General features: G+C 38.8%; 2 pseudogenes; both read left to right on the top strand.

The window, feature by feature from the left end:
- The first annotated feature begins 5,613 nt into the window (after positions 1–5,613).
- Positions 5,614–8,457, top strand: LOC107403315 (cytochrome P450 71D9-like; annotated as a pseudogene).
- A 998-nt stretch (positions 8,458–9,455) lies between these two features.
- On the top strand, positions 9,456–21,398 carry LOC107403321 (cytochrome P450 71D9-like; annotated as a pseudogene).
- The last annotated feature ends 1,604 nt before the right edge of the window (positions 21,399–23,002 follow it).

Raw genomic sequence — 23,002 nt, 5'->3', positions numbered from 1 at the left:
CCACGTCATCTGCCACGCCAGCCGACATGTCGTCAGCCACGTCATCTGCCACATCATCTACCAAGTGTTGACACGTCAGCACAATCTGCCACGTCATCAATATTTTCTGAAATTACGGAACAGCCCTTGAACTATTGGAAATTATAGATTGACCCCTGTAGTTTCTGTATTTACAGGTTGACCCAGAAATTTTATGAAATTACATTTTGCCCCAAATTTTCTGGTAATTATATTTTGACCCCAGAAGAGTCAAGTCCACCATTTTCGGCCGTTCCGGACGCAACGGTTAACTCCGTTTTGCCAAATTCGGCTCCATTTTTGGTCAAGCCATAATGTCAATGGAAGAATCATCTTCGGGAGCTATGGTTAAGCTCACTACCACAAATTATACACTTTGGAGACCTCGGATGGAAGATCTCCTCAATTGTAAGGATCTGTTTGATCCTATAGAAGCTAAAGGAGAAAACCCCGATCCCAGCAAAGTAGCAGAATGGAAGAAATTAAACAAGAAAACGATCGGTCAGATCAGGCAATGGATCGACCACAGTGTCTTTCATCATGTAGCAAAGGAAACGGATGCATATGCCCTCTGGACAAAATTGGAGGACATGTACCAGGCCAAGACTGCTCGGAACAAAGCCCTGTTGCTTAAGCGATTGGTAAATCTAAAATTACAGAGTGGAACTTCTGTAGCCGAGCATACCAGTGAGTTCCAGAGCTTGGTAAATCAACTATCTGCTGTGGATTACCAACTAGGGGATGAGGATCAGGCCCTCCTACTTCTAAGCTCTCTTCCAGACAGTTGGAAGACATTGGTAGTCTCTCTCAGCAATTCGGCCTCGAATGGCAAACTTACTATGTCTATGGTTAAGGATGCCCTATTTAATGAAGAGGCCAGGAGAAAGGACATTGGCATGGATCAGTCACATGCCCTCGTCACAGAGAGAGGAAGACAGCAAAGAGGTGGTCGAGATAGGGGGAGAGGCAGGAGCAAGAGCGGAGGCAGATCTACAGATGGCAGAAAATCATCATATAAGTGTTATCATTGTGGCCTGGAGGGTCACATGAAGAAGAACTGCAGAAAGTTGTTGAGAGAGCAAAGACTCCAAGGTAATCAGCCGAAGAAGGATGGAGAGACACTAGTCACTGTTACAGGCGAAGTGGCGCTCTGCTCCACCGAAGAAGAGACATGCCTTCATATATCAACCCAAGATGTTGAGTGGGTAGTCGATACTGCAGCATCCTACCATGTCACTCCACACAGAGATTTCTTCAAAACGTACAAAGCAGGAGACTTTGGTATGGTAAAGATGGGAAATTCCAGTTTCGCAAAGATTATGGGAACTGGTGATATTAAGGTAAAAACGAATGCTGGTTGTATAATCACTTTGAAGGATGTCCGTCATGTTCCAGATCTTCGGCTTAATCTACTTTCGGGAGCAGCCTTAGACAAGCAAGGCTATGACAACTACTTCAGCAAAGGCACATGGAAAATGACGAAAGGTGCCATAGTTGTCGCCCGAGGACATATTTGTGGAACGCTGTACAAGATTCATGTGAAGATATGTGCAGATAGCCTCAATATTGCAGAAGGAGAGGCGTCTCAAAATCTGTGGCACCAGAGACTCGGTCACATGAGTGAAAAAGGATTATCCACTTTGGTAAGGAAGAAGCTTATCACTGTTTACAAGGATGCTGTGCTAGATCCTTGTAATCACTGCTTGTTTGGTAAGCAACATAAAGTCTCCTTCAGTTCCTCTGCATCGAGAAGATCAGAGTTGCTTAGTCTGGTGCACTCTGATGTTTGTGGTCCCATGGAGGTGGAATCATTAGGTGGCAACAAGTATTACCTGACCTTCATTGATGATGCTTCACGAAAGGTGTGGGTATATTTCTTGAAGACAAAGGACCAGGTACTGGATTACTTCAAACTGTTTCATACCATGGTAGAGCGTGAAACAGGAAGGAAGCTGAAATGTCTCCGCTCAGATAATGGAGGCGAGTATACTTCCAAGGAGTTCGATGCCTACTGCAGAAGACACGGCATTCGACATGAGAAGACGGTCCTTCGCACCCCACAACATAATGGAATAGCCGAAAGAATGAACCGAATCATTATGGAAAAGGTCAGAAGTATGATAAGTATGGTTAAGCTGCCAAAGCCATTCTGGGGAGAAGCTGTTCGTGCTGCCTGCTATTTAATCAACAGATCACCGTCAGTACCGTTGAATTTTGAAATTCCGGAGAAAGTGTGGTCGGGTAAGATTCCCTCCTACTCTCATTTAAGAGTGTTTGGTTGTTTAGCTTATGTACATGTATCCAAGGAGCTCAGACAGAAGCTCGATGCAAGATCTACTCCATGCATCTTTATAGGATATGGAGATGAAGAATTCGGATACAGGTTATGGGACCCGAAAACAAAGAAGGTTATTAGAAGCAGGGATGTAGTATTCCATGAAAACCAGAAAATGGAAAACATTGAAAAGCCCAGAATGTCTCCTAATTGTAGTTCTAGTGCCGAGAATTTTTGTCCTAATCCAGCACCAGCACAAATAGCCACAGAGGATAATGAGGTGCATGAAGATATACCAGAAGCAGACCAGGAGGAAGAAGGGGATATTGAGCAGGGGGAGACTCAATCCTCTCAAACAGCTGCAGGGCCATCACAGCGGTCAGATGATGGTACATCTCCTGAAACCAGTGGTTTACAAGTTCGGAGATCTGAGCGAGGTCGAATTCCATCAAAGAGATTTCCAGAATCTGAGTATATTCTGCTTACTGAAGAGGGGGAGCCAGAGAGTTTCCAGGAAGCTGTTTCTCATCAAGAGAAGGAAAAGTGGCTGCAAGCAATGCAAGATGAGATGGAATCCTTGCAGAAAAATCATACTTATGAGTTGGTTGAGCTTCCAACAGGAAAGAAGGCACTAAAGAATAAATGGGTGTTCAAGCTCAAGAAAGATGGCAGCGGAAGGGTGGTGAAACACAAAGCCAGATTGGTGGTCAAAAGATTTCTTCAGAAGAAAGGAATTGACTTTGATGAGTTTTTTTCACCAATAGTAAAAATGACTTCAATTCGAGTCATTTTTGGTTTAGTAGCAAGTCTAAACCTAGAGCTTGAACAAATGGATGTGAAGACAGCATTTCTTCACGGTTATTTACATGAAGAAATCTACATGAAGTAGCCAGAAGGATTTGAGGTTTCAAGGAAAGAAAACCTCGTATGCAAGCTGAAGAAGAGCTTTTATGGTCTCAAGCAAGCACCAAGATAATGGTACAAGAAGTTTGACTCGTTTATGGTGAGTTAAGGCTATAAAAGGACTGCAGTAGACCAGTGTGTTTATATTCAAAAATTTTCAGGTGGAAACTTCATTGCACTTTTGCTATATGTGGACGACATGTTGATCGTTGGACAAGATGCAATGAAGATTAGTCAGCTGAAGAAAGAATTGTCTAAGTCCTTTGATATGAAAGACTTAGGACCAGCTCAACAAATTTTGGGAATGCAAATAATCCAAGACAGGAAGAATAGAAGGTTATGGCTATCTCAAGAGAAGTATGTTGAACGGGTGATAAAGAGATTCAACATGGATAAAGCCAAACCGGTCAGCATTCCACTTGCAAATCATTTCAAGTTGAGTAAGAGATTGTGCCCCTCATCCAAAGAAGAGATAGAGGAGATGGCTTCAGTACCATATTCTTCAGCGGTAGGAAGTCTGATGTATGCAATGGTGTGTACCAGACCAGATATTGCTCATGCAGTAGGTGTTGTGAGCAGATTTCTTTCAAATCCCGGAAAGAAACACTGGGAAGCTGTCAAATGGATTCTCAGGTATCTTAAAGGTACATCGAAGCTGTGCTTGAGCTACGGGGGAGGTGATCCAATCTTAGAAGGCTATACAGATGCAGATATGGCCGGAGACCCTGATAATAGAAAGTCTACATCAGGTTATCTCTACACTTTTGCAGGGGGAGCTGTGTCATGGCTGTCAAGATTGCAGAAGTGTGTTGCTTTATCCACTACTGAAGCAGAGTACATTGCCGCAGCGGAAGCGGGTAAGGAAATGTTGTGGTTAAAGCGTTTTCTCACAGAATTGGGCATCAAGCAAGAAGACTACAAGATACATTGTGATAACCAAAGTGCCATGGATTTGAGCAAAAACTCAATGTATCATTCTCGTACAAAGCACATTGACATCCGCTATCATTGGATACGCGAAGTAATAGATCAACAGTTGCTGAAACTGATGAAGATCCACACAAAAGAGAATCCAGCAGATATGCTAACAAAAGTTGTTGCTCAAGAGAAGCTGAAGCTATGCAGAGACATAGCTGGAATAGATGGCAGATGACCATCAGTTTTAAAGGCGGCTGGAGGGGGAGAATTGTGAAGTCCAGCCGCACCACCACTGCACCGACAGTGTGAAGATTGCACAGCCACCATTTTTGACACCACTGCACCGACAACCACCATTTATGACAATGGCCATTGCTGCACCGAAAATGGATTGTTCAACAATTGTGGGCTCTGCAGAGGCTGTTGAAAATTGTGGCCATGCAACCGACCTTGTAAGCCTATAAATAGGCTCCATCCCGTTGTATGCAAGCCAAGCCAAGTGAGCAAGCTCAATATTATCCCAAGTGAAGAATATTGAGAGAAAACTCCGAGAGAGAGAGTGTTTAAGTTCCAGAGAGAGCTTGAGAGAAGAGTGAGCAATTCCAGAGAGAATTGGAGAGTATAGAGAGAGGTTCCACGTGAGAATCCAAGAGAGAAGTTTTTTGTATTTTTTGTATTCTATTTCCAAGAGAGTAATAGAATTCTTTTTATTTTTCTTCTCTAAAGTGGTTAGAGAACCACAACAGATTCAACCATGATAGTGCAGTTTCAATCTTTTTGCTATATTAGATTAAATTGATGTCACTGTATTAAACTTTAGGCAACAAGTGGCTGAACCATAATATTGATTTTGGTGTCTGATTTTTCCTTTTTCCATATCCAACAAATAAACCAATCCCCTATCAAATTTCTAGTACCGTAACCGTAGGTTTTGGTATTAATGGAGATAAAAGACAACCTATCCAATAGAATTTTGAAAAAACATGGTGGAGAGAATTGCCATGAACACACAAAAAATATCAACAACGTTATAGAAACCTGTTTGAGAACCTTTTTTTTTTTTTTTTTTTTTGGTGAAATGCCTAACCCACCTCTTTTAGTAAAGTCTTGAGTGACAGCTTAAGGAGGCTACTCTCCTAGGTTATGTATTTTAATTAATATTATTTTTTAGAAATATGTATTTTTAATTATTTTGATACCTAAGAAGAAATTCATTACAAATCAGACCAAAATCAGCAATATTAATAATTTAACAAGTCAATATCTATAGAAGAGCTTTTGCATAATGAAAATAAAAAGAAAAATTTTAAACTTTTATAACATTCTATTTTATTTATTATTATTATCATTATTTTTGGGTGGGGATGTTTAATTCGGATTTGGAGCTCAATGTCTTGAATTTACAACCTTATTAACTAAGCCAACCTTATTATGCACTTTGAACAACCATTAATTTCAGAACCACTTTTAATCCATAGGAATTATTTTATACTCTGTGCATGGAGCTCCAATTCTCTTCCTCCTTCCCAATCCTTTTAACGTCCTTCCTCTTCCTGTTTATGTTTTTGAACATATTCAAAAGATCAAGAACCATAAAGTATGCTTACCAATAGGAACATGGAAGCTACCTATTATAGGAAACATGCACCAAATGATTGGGTCTCTACCGCATCGTACATTAAGAGACTTGGCCAAGAAATATGGACCATTGATGCACCTCAAACTTGGTCAAGTTTCCACCGTACTTGTTTCATCTCCAGAGTTTGCCAAACAAGTTATGAAAACCCATGATATTGTGTTTGCTTCTGGGCCTCAGATTCTTGTTTAAAAAATAATGGCTGGTTCAGCAAGTATGATTTTCTCACCCTACGGAGAGTATTGGAGACAACTTCGAAAAATTTGCGTACAAGATGTTCTGAGCATTAAACAAGTTCAATCTTGCCAACCCTTAGGGAAATTTTCTTTGAAGCATTCCCTTCCATAAAAGTACTTCTAGCAATGAGTGAGATGAGGACCAAGTGTTTGAGAAAGATTTTTTAATTCATTTTAATTCATCGGAATGTTATGAATATGGTAATTTTTCTGGCCTAATTCTTCTCTATACTCTTTTGCCTTGATGCTTTCTTCAGTTTCTTGGGGATTTAGCCTTTTGTCGATGTAGTTAGTCAGAATTGAGGTTAAGATTATCATATTAAAAAGCAAAGAACCTTATCTGAAAGTGCAGTCTTGTTTGAAACCATTTCTTGTTTGTCAGTATGTATACTTTCTGTTAATTGGTTGCAGTTAGTACCTACATATTACCATAGGGTTTTTCTCATTGAAAATAATTTTTTATTAAAAGCCTTAATTAATAAAAATGTGAACCATCCGCTTTATTTATTTATTTATTTATTATTATTATTTTATATAAATCGACCATTATTTGTTGTAACCTGTTACAACATTGAAATGAACAATTTTCCTCTTTTTCAAGGCACATATGCTTGTAAACAAATGAAGACAAAGAAAAAATCCAAAATGTCTATAAGTTAATGGAATTCACAAATTAAATAAAAGAAGAAAAACTAGGAAAACCAAAATTTGTACTTTTATTGGTGTATTCATATAGATTCCTTGTAAGTACATCAAAATATGTATTTGCTCTTGTCATTTAAAACAGAAACAATATATATCAATACATGCAAACTCTCGAAAGGCTTTATTCCAAGTTTCATACTTTCGATCATGGAGCTCCAGTTTCTCTCTTTCCCAATCATTTTCACATTCTTCCCATTTGTGTTGATGTTGCTGAACATATCAAAGAGATCCAAAACCAGAAACTCATTTAAGTACTTTTTTGAAACTACCACCAGGGCCATGGAAGCTTCCCATCATAGGAAACATGCACCAGCTGGTTGGGTCTCTAACCCATTGAGGACTAAGAGACTTGGCCAAGATACAGGACCTTTGATGCATTTAAGACTCGGAGAAGTTTCCACCATTGTTGTTTCATCGCCTGAGATTGCCAAAGAAGTGATGGAAAACCCATGATATTAACTTTGCATCCAGGTCCCACATCATTGCTACAAGGATCATGGCCTATAGTTCTACCAACCTTGCTTTTGCACCATATGGTGAGTATTGGAGACAGCTACGAAAGATTTGCTTGCAGGAGCTTCTAAGCATTTCGCCGAGTTCAATCTTTCCAACCCATCAGAGAAGAAGAGCTGTTCAATCTCTTCAAAAGGATTGCTTCTAATGCTGCTTCTGTATCAACCATTAATCTTACTCAGAAAATCTTTGAAACCACTTATAATATCACCGCATGTGCAGCCTTTGGAAAGAGATGCAAAGATCAAGAGAAGTTCATATCCATTTTGCAGGATTCATTAGCAGTGTCAGGTGGTTTTGATATTGCAGATGTGTTTCCTTCTATTTGTTGTCTTCATCACATCTACGGAACAAGGCTAAACTTGAGAGGCTGCATCAAGAGGCTGACGACATAATGGAAACCATCATCAATAAGCACAAAGAAAACAAGGGAAAAACAGAAGAAAATCTAGTAGACGTTCTTCTAAAGTATCATGACAGCGGCAGCAATAGCAATTTTTCTCTAACAATTGATAACATCAAAGCAGCGATCTTGGTATGTATATATAGCTATATATATATATATATATATACACAACAAGTCTCTAATCAGGTTAGCCTGATAATATTATACTAAAAATACGGTCTTATAAAAATTTTTCAGGACATGTTCGGTGCAGGGAGCGAGACATCATCTACAACAGTGGATTAAGCAATGTCAGAAATGATAAAGAATCCAAGAGTGATGAAGAAAGCACAAGAAGAAGTAAGACAAGTATTCAAGAGAAGAGGTTCGGTAGAGGAAACAGGGCTTGTGGAGATGAAGTATTTAAAACTAGTAGCCAATAAAGTCTTGAGATTACATCCTCCAGCTGCACTGTTGCTTCCAAGGGAATGTACAGAGAGCTGTAAAATTAATGGATATGGAATACCTATCAAAACCAAATGCATGGGCCATTGGGAGAGATCCAAGGCATTGGACAGACCCTGAGAGCTTTGTTCTAGAGAGGTTCATTGATAGCTCTGTGGATTTCAAGGGTCAAATTTTGAGTATATCCATTTGGTGCTGGAAGGAGAATTCACCCTGGAATGTCGTTTGCTCTTACAACATAGAGCTTCCACTTGCATTGTTGTTATATCATTTTGATTGGAAACTCCCAAATGGAATGAAACATGAAGACTTGGACATGACTGAGAGCTTTGACATCACTGTCAGAAGTAAAGATGACCCGCAAGTGATTCCCATTGCTTATCTTAACCCTGAATCTGTGTAAAAATCACAATGTATTTATATTATGAAAGTAGCAGCTCTCTGATTTTATGTTTTTCTGTTTTTCACTTTTTTGCTTGGCCAAATAGCTCTTTCTTGTTTTGTGGTTATCCTATGTAGTAAAAAACAAAATATTCCATCACAAGTTTTGTTTAAACCAATATAGAATTCATCATTTGGGTACAGTTTGTAAGCCAAGATAAAGCAAGGCTTCTTCACAACTTCTTGGCACCTTCTGGTGCAAAGACCAACTAACTGTCATAGAAGCTGTGAAGGAATTGGGTGGAAAGGTGGCGGGAAGCTTCAACTTTGCAAATGAATTAGCTTCCATTAATAACTCCTAGGGGTCAGTTGAATGAGGACTAAGTACTTGATAACTCAAAAGCCATCATCGGTAAACTCAAAACAACTACAAAAAGTACATGAACAGAGAAAGCAAATGCTATGGTGGGAATATCCTTTTGAATCTTCAGGAGCAGGCCGGCCTTCGATATCCTTCAATAAACATCCCTATCAATCGAAGTAGTTATCATGGTTATTGTACTAATTTCTGCCACATTTATATTCATTTTTTATTACATCCATAAAATAAGGACTCCCAGAGACAGACAATAATTAAGTAGAAGAAAACATGAAGATTATAAAGAGAAGCAAACCAGGAAAAATCAGTACTTTTTCTTTTCTCTTATATATCATTGTTTCTGTAACATGTAGAAGAACATAATGTTTGACCAAACACAAGTTAATATTTTATTTATTCCAGGACATTATCAATGCAGGGAGTGAAACATCATCCTTCACAATGGGACTGAAGTAGAAAGATGTTTCCCACATAAAAATTGCTTAGGGGTCAGTTGTTACAAGGGGTCTAGATCCAATATTTTCTGCTCTGCAGACATCAAAATTTGCCACACCAAATGTTAAGTTTCCACATATGCATGCAGATGCAGCACCATTTTTGATAGGAAACTCCCAAATGAGACGAAGCAATAAGATCTGGATATGACTGAGAATTTTGGTGTGACAGTTTGAAGAAACAAATATTCTTGATTCAAACTCCTTTCTATCCTGTGGTTTTTTAACTTCAAAATTGTAACGGTATGGAAAGTTACCCGGACTCCATTCTCATCTGTATTCTTTTGCCTTTATGCTTTCATCACTTTTCTTTGGACTTAGATTTTTATCTATGTTGTTGGTTAGAATTGACGTTAATGTTACAATATTAGCAAAATCAGAGAACCTTATCTGAAATTGCACTCTTGTCTGAAGCCATTTCTTGTTTGGCAGTATGTATGCTTTCTGTTAATTGGTTATAATTGTTGTTTTTCCTCTCCAAAGTCAGTGTCACCTGACTCACCTCCATATTACCATACAGTTTTTGAATTTGAAAATACATTTATTAAAAACCTCAATTAATTTGAAGTCTGCTTTTTATTTTTTATAAAAAGAGACCATCATTTGCTGTAAGTTGTAACCTATTACAACGTTGTAATCAACAATTTTCCTCTTTTCCAAGACATAAATGTTTGTAAGCAAATAAAGACAAACAAGAAACACAAATCCAAAATGTCTGGAAGTTGATGGAGTAAACTAACTTCAATACCATTTAAAAATAAAAAAGAAAATAAAAACTAAATTTCTACTTAATGAGAAGGAAGGAGTGATTTGTACATATTACAATCGGTATGTACATATAGATTCATTGCAAGCACATCAAAATATGTATTTTTTTTCTCATGTAGCTAGGACAAATATGGTATCAACCAAACGGTGCGCAATACTGAAAGACAGAATCTTCCATGAAGAACATAAACAATGCATTAATACATTAATACACATTGCAAACTCTAGCAAGACTTTAAGTCGCCAAGTTTCATGCTTTCAATCATGGAGCTCTAGTTTCCCTCATTCCCAATCTTTACAACTTTCTTCCTATTTCTGTTCATGGTGCTGAGCATATCAAAGACATTAAGATCCAAAAGCAGAAACTCATCAACAACTTCAAAACTACCTCCGGGGCCATGGAAATTGCCCATCATAGGAAACATACACCAGCTGATTGGCTCTTTACCCCATCGAAGACTTAGAGACTTGGCCAAGAAACATGGACCTTTGATGCATTTAAGGCTCGAAAAGTTTCCACCATCGTTGTTTCATCATCTGAGCTTGCAAAGAAGTTATGAAAACCCATGATATCAACTTTGCATCCAGGCCCCAAATCATCGCTACAAATATCATGTCCTATGATTCGACCAACCTTGCTTTTGCTCCATATGGTGAGTATTGGAGACAGCTACGCAAGATTTGATTGCAGGAGCTTATGAGCATTTCCCAAGTTCAATCTTTCCAACCAATTGGATGTGAAATCCAGCCGCACCACCACTGCACCGACAATGTGAAGACTGCTCAGCCACCATTGTTGACAATGGTTGCTGCAATTAACACCGAAAATGGTTTGCTCAACAATTGTGGGCACCTGTCAGAAGAAGTTGAAAATGGAGGACATGCACCGAATTTGTAAGCCTATAAATAGGCTCCATCCCGTTGCATGCAAGCCAAGCCAAGAGAGCAAGCTCAATATCATCACAAGTGAGGAGTATTGAGAGTAAACTCCGAGAGAGGGAGTGTTTAAGTTCCAGAGAGAGCTTGAGAGAAGAGTGAGCAATTCCAGAGAGAATTTGACAGTGTAGAGAGAGGTTCCACGTGAGAATCCTCCACGAGAGAAGTTTTTTTTTATTTTTGTATTCTATTTTTAAGAGAGTAATAGAATTCTTTTTATTTTTCTTCTCATATTTCTTCTGTAAAGTGGTCAGAGAACCACAACAAGTGGTATCAGAGCTCCAGGTCGAAAGCTTGGGTTCAAAATTTGAAGAAACAAAACCTCTGTTCTTCAAGTTGGTGTTTCGAAAAGTTGCTCAAATAATTAATTTAACAATACCAGGTGAAATTACTCGACGAGACGAGAACAACCAAGTTTGTCGGAGAGAAACGAAGAGCCTAACGTGCCCGCACGCACCGTCTGAAATTTTCTGCAGCAGATCACGCGCCTCACACCCCACACGCACCGTCTGGAGGTTGAAGATGACCACGTCATCAGACATGTCAGCGCACTCAGCCACGTCATCTGCCATGCCACCCGACACGTAGTCAGCCACTCGATTGCCACATCATCTGCCATGTGTTGACACGTCAACACAATATGCCACATCATTAGAAGTTTCTGAAATTATGGAACAGCCCTTGAATTGTTGGAAATTACAGATTGACCCCTGTAGTTTCTGTATTTACAGGTTGACCCAGAATTGTTATGAAATTACATTTTTGCCCTAAAAATTTTGGTAATTATATTTTGACCCCGGAAGAATCATGTTTGTTTTGCCAAATTCGGCTCCATTTTTGGTCAAGCCATAATGTCAATGGAAGAATCATCTTCGGGAGCTATGGTTAAGCTCACTGCCACAAATTATACACTTTGGAGACCTCGGATGGAAGATCTCCTTAGTTGTAAGGATCTGTTTGATCCTATAGAAGCTAAAGGAGAAAACCCTGATCCCAGCAAAGAAGCAGAATGGAAGAAATTAAACAAGAAAATGATTGGTCAGATTAGGCAATGGATCGACCACAATGTCTTCCATCATGTAGCGAAGGAAACGGATGCATATGCCCTCAGGACAAAATTGGAGGACATGTACCAGGCCAAGACTGCTCGGAACAAAGCCCTATTGCTTAAGCGATTGGTAAATCTAAAATTACAAAGTGGAACTTCTGTAATCGAGCATACCAGTGAGTTCTAGAGGTTGGTAAATCAATTATCTGCTGTGGATTACCAACTAGGGGATGAGGATCAGGCCCTCCTACTTCTAAGCTCTCTTCCAGACAATTGGGAGACATTGGTAGTCTCTCTCCGCAATTCGGCCCCAAATGGCAAACTTTCTATGTCTATGGTTAAGGATGCCCTATTTAATGAAGAGGCCAGGAGAAAGGACATTGGCATGGATCAGTCACATGCCCTCGTCACAGAGAGAGGAAGACAGCAAAAAGGTGGTCGAGATAGGGGAGAGGCAGGAGCAAGAGCAGAGGCAGATCTACAGACAGCAAAAAATCATCATATAAGTGCTATCATTGTGGCCTGGAGGGTCACATGAAGAAGAACTGTAGAAAGTTGTTGAGAGAGCAGAGACTCCAAGGTAATTAGCCGAAGAAGGATGGAGAGACACTAGTCACTGTTACAGGAGAAGTGGCGCTCTGCTCCACCGAAGAAGAGTCATGCCTTCATATATCAACCCAAGATGTTGAGTGGATAGTCGATACTACAGCATCCTACCATGTCACTCCATACAGAGATTTCTTCAAAACGTACAAAGCAGGAGACTTTGGTATGGTAAAGATGGGAACTGGTGATATTAAGGTAAAAACGAATGCTGGTTGTATAATCACTTTGAAGGATGTCCGTCATGTTCCAGATCTTCGGCTTAATCTACTTTCGGGAGCAGCCTTAGACAAGCAAGGCTATGGCAACTACTTCAGCAAAGGCACATGGAAAATGACGAAAGGTGCCATAGTTGTCGCCCGAGGACATATTTGTGGAATGCTGTACAAGACTCATGTGAAGATATGTGCAGATAGCCTCAATATTGCAGAAGGAGAAGCGTCTCAAAATCTGTGGCACCAGAGACTCGGTCACATGAGTGAAAAAGGATTATCCACTTTGGCAAGGAAGAAGCTTATCACTGTTTGCAAGGATGCTGTGCTAGATCCTTGTAATCACTGCTTGTTTGGTAAGCAACATAGAGTCTCCTTGAGTTCCTCTGCATCGAGAAGATCAGAGTTGCTTAGTCTAGTGCACTCTGATGTTTATGGTCCCATGGAGGTGGAATCATTAGGTGGCAACAAGTATTACCTGACCTTCATTGATGATGCTTCACGGAAGGTGTGGGTATATTTCTTGAAGACAAAGGACCAGGTACTTGATTACTTCAAACTGTTTCATACCATGGTAGAGCGTGAAACAGGAAGGAAGCTGAAATGTCTCCGCTCAGATAATGGAGGCGAGTATACTTCCAAGGAGTTCGATGCCTACTGCAGAAGACACGGCATTCGACATGAGAAGACGGTCCCTCGCACCCCACAACATAATGGAATAGCCGAAAGAATGAACCGAATCATTATGGAAAAGGTCAGAAGTATGATAAGTATGGTTAAGCTGCCAAAGCCATTCTGGGGAGAAGCTGTTCGTGCTGCCTGTTATTTAATCAACAGATCACCGTCAGTACCGTTGAATTTTGAAATTCCGGAGAAAGTGTGGTCGGGTAAGATTCCCTCCTACTCTCATTTAAGAGTGTTTGGTTGTTTAGCTTATGTACATGTATCCAAGGAGCTCAGACAGAAGCTCGATGCAAGATCTACTCCATGCATCTTTATAGGATATAGAGATGAAGAATTCGGATACATGTTATGGGACCCGAAAATGAAGAAGGTTATTAGAAGTAGGGATGTAGTATTCCATGAAAACCAGACAATGGAAGACATTGAAAAGCCGAGAATGTCTCCTAATTGTAGTTCTAGTGCTGAGAATTTTGGCCCTAATCTAACACCAGCACAAATAGCTACAGAGGAGAATGAGGTGCATGAAGATATACCAGAAGACGAGGAGGAAGAAGGGGATATTGAGCAAGGGGAGACTCAATCCTCTCAAGCAGCCGCAGGGCCATCACAGCGGTCAGATGATGGTACACCTCCTAAAACCAGTGGTTTACAAGTTTGGAGATTTGAGCGAGGCCGAATTCCATCAAAGAGATTTCCAGAATCTGAGTATATTCTGCTTACTTAAAAAGGGGAGCCAGAGAGTTTCCAGGAAGCTATTTCTCATCAAGAGAAGGAAAAGTGGCTGCAAGCAATGCAAGATGAGATGGAATCCTTGCAGAAAAATCATACTTATGAGTTGGTCGAGCTTCCAACAGGAAAGAAGGCACTAAAGAATAAATGGGTGTTCAAGCTCAAGAAAGATGGCAGCGGAAGGGTGGTGAAACACAAAGCCAGATTGGTGGTCAAAAGATTTCTTCAGAAGAAAGGTATTGACTTTGATGAGATTTTTTCACCAATAGTAAAAATGACTTCAATTCGAGTCATTTTTGGTTTAGTAGCAAGTCTAAACCTAGAGCTTGAACAGATGGATGTGAAGACAGCATTTCTTCACGGTGATTTACATGAAGAAATCTACATGAAGCAGCCAGAAGGATTTGAGGTTTCAAGGAAAGAAAACCTCGTATGCAAGCTGAAGAAGAGCTTTTATGGTCTCAAGCAAGGACCAAGACAATGGTACAAGAAGTTTGACTCGTTTATGGTGAGTTAAGGCTATAAAAGGACTGCAGCAGACCAGTGTGTTTATATTTAAAAATTTTCAGGTGGAAACTTCATTGCACTTTTGCTATATGTGGACGACATGTTGATCGTTGGACAAGATGCAATGAAGATTAGTCAGCTGAAGAAAGAATTGTCTAAGTCCTTTGATATGAAAGACTTAGGACCAGCTCAACAAATTTTGGGAATGCAAATAATCCAAAACAGGAAGAATAGAAGGTTATGGCTATCTCAAGAGAAGTATGTTGAACGGGTGATAAAGAGATTCAACATGGATAAAGCCAAACAGGTCAGCATTCCACTTGTAAATCATTTCAAGTTAAGCAAAAGATTATGCCCCTCATCCAAAGAATAGATAGAGGAGATGGCTTCAGTACCATATTCTTCAGCGGTAGGAAGTCTGATGTATGCAATGGTGTGTACCAGACCAGACATTGCTCACGCAGTAGGTGTTGTGAGCAGATTTCTTTCAAATCCTGGAAAGAAACACTAGGAAGCAGTCAAATGGATTCTCAGGTATCTTAAAGGTACATCGAAGCTGTGCTTGTGCAACGGGGGAGGTGCTCCAATCTTAGAAGGCTATACAGATGCAGATATGGCCGAAGACCCTGATAATAGAAAGTCTACATCAGGTTATCTCTACACTTTTACGGGGGGGAGTTGTGTCATGGCAGTCAAGATTACAGAAATGTGTTGCTTTATCCACTACTAAATCAGAGTACATTGCCGCAGCGGAAGCGGGTAAGGAAATGTTGTGGTTAAAGTGTTTTCTCACAGAATTGGGCATCAAGCAAGAAGACTACAAGATGTATTGTGATAACCAAAGTGCCATGGATTTGAGCAAAAACTCAATGTATCATTCCCGTACAAAGCACATTGACATCCGCTATCATTGGATACACAAAGTAATAGATCCATAGTTGCTGAAACTGATGAAGATCCACACAAAAGAGAATCCAGCAGACATGTTAACAAAAGTTGTTTCTCAAGAGAAGCTGAAGCTGTGCAGAGACATAGCTGGAATGGATGGCAGATGACCATCAGTTTTTAAATGCGGTTGGAGGGGGAGAATTGTGAAGTCCAGCCGCACCACCACTGCACCGAAAGTGTGAAGACTGCTCAGCCACCATTGTTGACAATGGTTGCTGCAATTAACACCGAAAATGGTTTGCTCAAAAATTGTGGGCACCTATCAAAAGAAGTTGAAAATGGAGGACATGCACCGAATTTGTAAGCCTATAAATAGGCTCCATCCCATTGCATGCAAGCCAAGCCAAGAGAGCTTGCTCAATATCATCCTAAGTGAGGATTATTGAGAGTAAACTCCGAGAGATGGAGTGTTTAAGTTCCAGAGAGAGCTTAAGAGAAGAGTGAGCAATTCCAGAGAGAATTTGACAGTGTAGAGAGAGGTTCCATGTGAGAATCCTCCACGAGAGAAGTTTTTTTTTTTAATTTTTGTATTCTATTTCTAAGAGAGTAATAGAATTCTTTTTATTTTTCTTCTCATATTTCTTCTCTAAAGTGGTCAGAGAACCACATCATTAGAGAAGAAAAGCTGTCCAATCTTATCAAATAGATTCCTTTTTGTGCTGCTTCTGGATCAACCATTAATCTTACTCAGAAAATCTTTGAAACCACTTATAATATCACCGCATGTGCAGCCTTTGGAAGGAGATGCGAAGATCAAGAGAAGTTTATATCTGTTTTGCAGGATTCATTAACAGTGTCAGGAGTTTTCGATATTGCAGATGTGTTTCCTTCTGTTGGTTTTCTTCATCACATCTGTGGAACGACGCCTAAACTTGAAAGGCTGCATCAAGAGGATGACAAGATAATGGAAACCATCATCAATGAGCATAAAGAGAATAAGGGAAAAATAGAAGAAGATCTATTGGATGTTCTTATAAAGTTTCATAACCTTAGAGATAGTGAGTTTTCTTTGACAATTGATAACATCAAAGCAGTGATCTTGGTAAGCACGCATATTTATATATAGAACCAGCCTCTTATCAGGTCGGCCTGATAATATATACTAAAAGTAGGGTCTTATAAAATCTTTCAGGATGTGTTCGGTGTAGGGAGTGAGACATCATCTACAACAGTGGATTGGGCGATGTTAGAACTAATAAAGAATCCAAAAGTGATGAAGAAAGCACAAGAATAAGTGAGACAAGTATTCAAGAGAAGAGGTTCTATTGATGAAACAGGGCTTATTGAGATGAGGTATTTAAAAATAGTTATCAAGGAAGCGCTGAGATTACATCCTCCAGCTCCACTGTTGCTTCCACGGGAATGTAGAGAGAGCTATGAAATTAATGGTTACTGGATACCTTTGAAAATCAAGGTTATAGTAAATGCATGGGCAATTGGGAGAGATCCAAGGTATTGGACATACCCTGAGAGCTTTGTTCCAGAGAGGTTCATTGATAGCTCTGTGGATTTCAAGGGTACAAATTTTGATTATATCCCATTTGATGCTGGAAGGATAATTTGTCCTAGAATGTTATTTGGTCTTACCAATGTTGAGCTTCCATTTGCATTGTTGTTATATCATTTTGATTGGAGACTCCCAAATGGAATGAAACATGAAGACTTGGATATGACTGAGAGCTTTAACATTACTGTCAGAAGAAAAAGATGACATGCAAATGGTTCCCGTTCTTATCAAGATCTTGAATCTATTTAAATATCAACAACGCATTTATGTTCTAGAAGTTGTATCTCTCTGGGGTTGATTTTTTTTTTTTTTGGTTTTTTTTTTTTTGGGCATTGAGTAGCTCTTTCTTGTTATGTGGATATCCTATGTTATATAAAACAAAATATTTTGTCACAAGTTTTGTCTGTTTAATTATGATCCATCATAAAAAAAGTAGTCTCTGATAGTTTGGCAAGTCTAATGCTTATGTAATATTAAACCATAAAACAAAAATATCTGAAAAGGGTAGTTGAATTGAAACATCAGAAATCAATCATGATATAATGTCACCTTCATCATCAACATTAAACTCTTTTCTCTTCCCAGTATTGTTCAATATTTTCCATCCACACCAGCCATGAAAAAGGGGTAAGCTGACTCACCATTGTACCAGTTTTTTTGTATTTAAATGTGGAGTGTACATTAAATTGATGTCACTCAATAAAACCTTTAGTTTCTAGTCCTGGGACCATAATCATTTCGTATGTGATTTTTTTTTTCTTGTCTATGTCCAACTAAATGCACCAGATCCCTGTCAAATTTCTAGTCTTGAGACTGTAAGTTTGGAAATGAAGACAAGCAGACAAGTAATTGGCCAAAAAGAAGTTTGAAAAAACATTTTGGAGTAGGAGAGAATTGCAATGAAAACACCAAAAATATCAACAGCATTACATAACCTTTTTGATAAGTAAATAAGCTCTTATATTATAGTACTAATGACAGCTTAAGGAGGCTAGCTGTGTCACTTGCATACAACTAATATACCAAGATTTGAACTCAAGACCTCACGGTCACGAAGGATTTGATACCACATTAATCATTGATTTCAAAAGCTTAACTATTAAGGAAGTGGACCAAATTATGTATATAAAGCATATTTCAAGTAGCATAAACCTCATAATCAAGGATTGAGTTATATCACAGGTGGTATCAACGCAAAGTTTTTTTTCAAAGTACTAATACTCCACTAGAATACAAACACAAAACCAAAACAGAATCTTGTATGAGCAAGCTCCAGAACCATAGACATGTATAATAAGGCTAAGATGGAGCAAATCTATGCTTTCTCCTCCACTATCTACATTGTCCTAATGGAATTTCAGTTTCTCTCCTTGATCTTCATTGTCCTCACCTTAGTCTTCCTCTTTGTCTTCATGGTTTTGAAGATAAGAGACAGGTTCCAAAATAATTTCAACTTCAAACCTATTGTTAGGACCATCGTAGCTACTTATCATTGGAAGCAGGCACAGACCTGTTGGATCTTCTGATACGAACCTAGGACGACCTGCTCCTAAACCCGTATTATATTAGCCCGGATCTCAATTAAGTTCAAGTTCTAATAGAATGGACATCAACCCCTAACCAACCTGTGGTTAGAAACCTTGGTATAATGTAGACGCCACAATAGGGGATGGAAAACCTATTGATAAGTCAAGCTAAAACAGCCAATTCTCTAATGACGTTTTAGGTGTTCTCAAAGAACGAAGAGATAATTAATCTCACAAGTATTTTCTTAATCAAATCAAAGTTGTATTCTTATTGAAAAATAATCCTTTAAATAGGCTTTGAAAGAAACAAAATAAACCCTAAAAACCCTAGGAAAAATCGACCACACACATAAAGAAACCTAGTTGGCCGCAACTATACTTCCTTTCCTAATCTAAGTTTGATTAATTAATTCCTTTATATTAAATTAGGAATTAATTAATTTACAATAAAATAAAAACCTTCCTAAAGTTATTTGTCCAGAAAATAAATAAATAAAAACCCAAAAAGAAATAAAGTCAATCGCAAATTAGGTAACGAGTTGACTTTGACATCTAGGCGAAATTATGGCTTCGACCGAGCTAACTTATGTCTGCCTGATGTCTGAGCTAACTTATGGCCTATCCGAGCTAACTGATGTCGGTCCGAACTAACTTGTGTCTGGTCGAGCTAACTGATGTCTGTCCGAGCTAAGCTGTGTCTGGCCGAGCTAACTGGTGTCTGTCCGAGCTAAGTTACATCCGATGTTCGTAGTCCGAGATCAGATGTCCGAGGCAAGGATGTCCGAGGCATGGGTGTCCGATATAAAATATCCGATGTATGGGTGTCCGATGTATCAGCCTCCACCACTTGAATACTTAAATCAGGTCTTTTATCTTCAGGTATGGACAAGCCCTTTTGAGAATGAATTACTTTCTGGATAAAGACAGCAAGGTTGTCCTTAAACCTCTTAACTTGAGCCCTAGTGATCGGTCCAGTCTTCATCTGAATCGAATCAGTACCCCAGCGAGTTGTCGGTGGTGCGAGCTCGGGCGGGTTTGCATCATTCCCCTCCTCTTAAGAAGGATTTATCCTCAAATTGAAGTCATCACCTGCAGCAAAAGGAGATAAATCAGCAACATTAAAGGTGGCACTAACACTATACTCACCCGGTAAATCAAGTTTGTAGGCATTGTCGTTTATCCTCTCCAAAACTTGAAAAGGTCCATCGCCCCTCGACATTAGTTTGGATTTGCTTTGTTCAGGAAACCTTTCTTTCCTTAAATGCAGCCACACCCAATCTCCAGGTTCAAACACCATTGATTTTCAGCATTGATTAGCCACCTTTGCATATTGCTCGGTCCTCCTCTCAATATTTTCTGGTGTCTTCTCATGAATCTGCTTTACAAATTCAGCTTTTTGTTTTCCATCTAGATTAGCGTGCTCACTTAAAGGTAAATGTGTTAAATCTAATGGAGTCAAATGATTAAAACCATAAACAATTTCAAATGGAGTAAATTTAGTTGCTGAATGTAAAAATCCATTATATGCAAATTCAACATGTGGCAAACATTCTTCCCAAGTTCTTAAATTTCTACTAATTAATGCTCTCAACAATGCAGACAAGGTTCTATTTACTACTTCAGTTTGTCCATCAGTTTGTGGATGACAAGTAGTTGAAAATAATAGCTTAGTACCTAATTTAGCTTAAGAACTTAGCATCCCTATCCGAAACAATAGTTCTTGGCATTCCATGCAATCTCACAATTTCCTTGAAAAATAAATTAGCAATATTGGATGGATCATCAGTTTTGTTACATGCAATAAAATGTGCCATCTTAGAAAACCTATCTACTACAACAAAAATTGAATCCTTACCTATCCTTGACCTAGGCAACCCAAGAATAAAATCCATAGACAAATCTACCCAAGGATAGGTAGGAATCGGCAAAGGCTTATACAATCCATGCGTCGTCAATGTTGATTTTGTTTTTCGGCACTTTAAACATCTTTCAAAAATTTTTTCAACATCTCTCCTCATGTTAGGCCAATAAAAATGTTCTTGCAGCAAGGATAAAGTTTTTAAACCACCAAAATGACCCATTAAACCACCCCCATGTCCTTCCCGAACTAATAATTCCCTAATACTATAATTAGGCACACAAAGTTTGTTTTCCTTAAACAAATATCCCTCAAATATGAAAAATTTATTAAATCCATGTTTCAAACAGATTTTAAAAATTTCTCCAAAGTCACTATTATTTTCATAAAGTTCTTTCAATTGTTCAAATCCAAGCAATCTGGCATCTAAGGTAGAAAAGAGTACATACCTTCGGGATAATGCATCGACAACCACATTTTCTTTACCTTTTTTGTAGCGGATCACATAGGGAAAGGTTTCAATAAATTCAATCCACTTGGCATGCCTTCGATTGAGCTTTCCTTGACCCTTGATATGCTTCAAAGACTCATGATCCGTATGAATCACAAACTCCTTTGGCATGAGATAATGCTGCCACGTCTCCAAAGCCTTCACCAAAGCATACATCTCCTTGTCTTAAGTCGGGTAGTTTAGGGGAGCTCCATTTAATTTTTCACTAAAGTAGGCTATGGATCTTCCTTCTTGCATTAAGACAGCTCCAATACCTACATCCGAAGCATCACACTCAATTTCAAAAGTCTTAGAAAAATTTGGCAAAACTAACAAAGGTGCATTACACAATTTTTCTTTTAACAAATTAAAAGATTTTTCTTGTACTTCTCCCCATTTGAAGCCGACATTCTTCTTGACACTTCATTCAATGGTGCTGCTATGGTACTAAAATCCTTGACAAATCTTCTATAAAAGCTTGCCAAGCCATGAAGCTCCTCACTTGGGTGATAGAAGTAGGAACCGGCCACTCTTGAATTGCTTTCACCTTAGCTTGGTCAACTTTGATTCCTGCAGCACTTACTACAAAACCTAGAAACACAAGATCTTCTTTGCAAAATTCACATTTTTTAATGTTAGCAAACAATCTTTCCTTTCTAAAAACTTGCAAAACTTGCCTAAGTTGATCCACATGGTCATCTAAGTTTCAGCTATATATTAGAATGTCATCAAAATAAACAACCATAAATTTACCAATAAATGGACGCATTACATGATTCATAAGCCTCATAAAAGTACTAGGTGCATTGGATAATCCAAAAGGCATAACCAACCGTTCATACAGCCCATATTTAGTTTTGAATGCGGTTTTCCATTCATCACCTTCTTTCATCCTAATTTGATGATAACCACTCCTAAGATCAATTTTTGTAAACATGCAAGCACCATGCAACTCATCAAGCATATCATCTAATCTAGGAATGGGATGCCTATATTTGATGGTAATGTTATTTATAGCCCTACAATCAACACACATTCTCCAAGAACCATCCTTTTTAGGTACAAACAAAATAGGAACAGCATATGGACTTAAACTCTCACGAATGTATCCTTTATCAAGCAAATCACTTACCTGTTTTTGCAGCTCCTTTGTTTCTTCGGGATTGCTCCTATAAGCTGGTCTATTTGGTATGGAAGCTCCTGGAACAAAGTCAATTTGATGTTCTATCCCTCGAATAGGTGGTATTCCACTTGGAATTTCATTTGGGAAGACATCTCCAAATTCCTTCAAAAGAGAAATCATTGAACTTGGCAATTCAAGTTCTTCAAAGTTAGTTTGATCATTAAAATAATTTTCTTTATAAATCATGAACAGCAAAGGTTTCTTGCACTCAATAACCTTATTAATATCCCCTAAACTCAAATAAAAATTGCTACTTAACCTTTCTTTTCTTTCTTTTTCTCTTTTTCCCTTGGATTGGCACAAACCTTCGGATTTTCCTTCCTTCTCCAAGCTCTCGGGTTTGCCGCTTTCTTTCCCCTCTCTTTTGGCTTTTCCTTGATCTTTCCACTCAATATGAGCCTTAGAAACCGTACCTTGATCAGCAACCTCATTCTTACCTTCTTGAAAGGTTGGTGAAGCCGTGGGTGCCATACTTGCTTTTTCCTTGAGCTTTTCGGCTTCTCTCCTTTGTTGCATTTTTAATTGGTCTTTGTAAACCTCTTTAGGAGATAATGGTTCCAGCTTGACCTTCTTCCCTTTAAACCTGAAAACAATACTATTTTCTCGACCCAAATGAGTAGCATCTTTATCAAATTGCCATGGCCTACCTAGTAGTATATGTCCAGCAATCATGGGAACAATATCACATAAGACTA

The sequence above is a fragment of the Ziziphus jujuba genome, chromosome 1 (genome assembly GCF_031755915.1).
Source record: "Ziziphus jujuba cultivar Dongzao chromosome 1, ASM3175591v1".
NCBI lineage: Eukaryota > Viridiplantae > Streptophyta > Magnoliopsida > Rosales > Rhamnaceae > Ziziphus > Ziziphus jujuba.
Note: the sequence above shows the minus strand (reverse complement) of the source record. Positions and strands in the feature narration are given on the sequence as shown.